The following is a 2,946-nucleotide window of genomic DNA, read 5'->3' as shown; positions in this document are numbered from 1 at the left end:
CCGAACAGCGAGAAGAGGAAAACAAAAAACACACACACACACTGGTCCATTTTTTTGCACAACCGGCCGACTCTGGTTCACTCGAACAAAACGAAAAGGTGTGATAGAGAACTGAGGAGAGAAAAATTCGTAAAGAGACTCTGTGTCTCGTGTCCCGTGATACGATCTCGAAGGGGAGAACGACGGCTGAAGAGGAGAGAAACCGAGAGATGTACACACACACACGCGCGCACGCGAGAAACGGTCGCGTTTACTCAAGTGGACTACCGAAAAAAAAAAAAAAATGCTTAAAAAAAAGACGAGCAAAAATTAATGGATTAAGAAGTACCGTTTATCAGTTAACAAGTATTACTAAGTTAATCTGCTTGCTGTGTGATCATGACGCGCATCCGAGATAACGCCACTCCACGTGCATCGTAGACGAGTCAAGGAAACTCACACTATATCGATACGCAACGTCTCTCACACACACACATACACACGCAAACATACATACGTACATATACAGAGACACAGATTTGTCCGTCTTTCACACTGTGTCCGTGACAAACAACAAGCTTCTGTTCAGGTATATTCGACGCGATTCACACAGAATACCAGGTGAAGTTAAAATTGCGCTTCGGGGGTGTACCGCCCTTCTTTCATCGACTGTTCGATTTCCGCGTTTCTTTTTCACCGAGCGTGCGGAGAGGAACAGCAGAGAATGCCATGGAGGAACGGCGAAGGAAACGTTACTCTGTTTGGAGTTTGTTCAATGCGAACGGCTGACTCGTGCTACTCGGTTGCCCGACTATCCGCGACTTGTACTACTGAATTTTCCCTCTGGGCTATCTCGATCGCCGAATTAGCGATATTAAGGCGAATTGTGTGCGGTAAAATTGTGAAAACGTATTTTGTGGATAATCTAACCGACGGAGAATGATAAAAATTTGGAAAAAATTTTATATTTAAATTAATACCTGTACATTGTGAAATTGAAAGGTTACACGTCTCATCGACTAAAGAAAATCCAGCGATAAACTTCGTACTACGACACTTTTGACAAGTAACCATCGAATGCAATATCGACGTTGCTATTGATAGCAGAGGAGCAGAGTGAAAAATATCGTATAATACTTTATCAAACCGATATCAGTTCTTTATCAACAGCTGGACGTTATAGCGCGAATCAGCCGGGTCTGAAGCACATTGTGCGGTATCGCGATGTATCTGCGCGTTGCGGAAGAATGCAATTTTTCTGGGGGGTGATTTCGGGTCAAGTTTGTCGATAGGAAAGGGAAGTCGTTTGTTCACGGCTGTAGAACCGATCCGTTGTGAGTTAACGAACGCAACACGGTGAAACGCTGCACGCAACATTTTGTTTTTTTTTTTTGCCGAAAAATCGTCGAAATCGAAGGCGCGAAAACTCTGTCGCGAAACAGAGAGCGGAGCTCAAATGATAAAACTCACCTTACGCGATTACGTAAAGGAACACACAGGGTGCCACTTGCGCAGAGGGTGAAAACAAGTAACAGTGGTTTTTTCGCGGCCACGTTGCTGCGCGTGAATCGATACGAGTGGCGCAGGACAGGCGAACCTTCGCCCCTGAGATCGATGGCAAAAATTGACGCTGACAGAATTTCACCGAATTAGGGTATATATTACTTACCGAGCCTTGCGATATTTCCTATTGTTCGCAATTCTTTTCAAACCGCAATTCACATTTTTCTCTCGCCGTTCGTGCGTAAATTTTCCGGACAATTGTCGCCAAAGTTCCGAGAACCATTTTGAGATCGATCGCGATTGTCGTCGAAGATCGATATATATCGGCAGGATTGAAACGCAAGGAAGAATACCGTGTTCGGACGAATTTTGTACAGAAGAAAATTTGTTAATTTCATTCTCGTTATAAATTTTCTATCACGATTTTCTCCGTCTATTTTATATCACGTTTCTCTGTGGCGTTCGTATATCGTTCGACGGTGTATCTATCGATCAAACAGGAAACTACACACACACACCATGCACGTCTGCTTGAAATTGATTTTCAACAAGTATTAAGGTTCCGAAGGTACAGAGAAATTGTGTGCAATTTGCTGTCGATCTCGATATAATCGAAAGGGCGAAAAGAAGAAAACTAGAAGCACGAAATGAGAAACGGTTGACGGTGTTCACACGTACTGAAGCGTTTCTGGTCCATATATATATGTGTATGTATATGTATAGACTTTCTTCCTTTTCGCCGGTGAGCACGAGAAGCAATTACTATGGTGCTTGACCCAAGAAAAAACAGTTAAGATATCTTGTATTAGGGGATAATTTTAACGTTCCACGTAGCATCGAAGCTGTCTGAGATGATCTTGCAGCGTGATTCTCATACGACGCGAGCTCCTGTCATTTTACAATTTTGCGATCTGTTCCACGTACAAAAGAAGAAAAACAAAGAAACGAGACACGATATACACACACACACACACACATGAACATATACACACGTACGATTTGTTACACCGTTTCACACTGAACGAACATGTGTGTGTATGTGAACACACACACAGATGTACACGACTACACTGATAACCTATGGAAAGAAATAATAATTGAATTGTTTTTATGGATTAAGAACAAGTTGTCTGTGATCTACAATAATTAAAAGAATATTTAATAAGTATTAACATGGTAAATGCATAATTGACATGTCGATAATGTCGAACGAATCGGTTTAGGGGATAATAATATTAAATAGAGGGAAGAAGAAAAAAAGCAAAATGGATCGGAGGAGGAAGAAGAGAAGAAGAAGTTTGAGAGAGTTTTGAAGAGCGATCGGAAATGATGATATCGAGATGATCTCGCGGACAACGGACAGAGCAATACGATTGTGAAAATTTGACGAATGAAACGATAAAGAGAGAAAAAAAAAACGATTGTCGCATTAACGATGTCACCGCAAAGGAATTCTAGAGAAGA

Source organism: Habropoda laboriosa, unplaced genomic scaffold (assembly GCF_001263275.1).
Source record: "Habropoda laboriosa isolate 0110345459 unplaced genomic scaffold, ASM126327v1 scaffold333, whole genome shotgun sequence".
NCBI classification, from domain to species: Eukaryota; Metazoa; Arthropoda; class Insecta; order Hymenoptera; family Apidae; genus Habropoda; species Habropoda laboriosa.
This window is presented reverse-complemented; position numbering follows the sequence as displayed.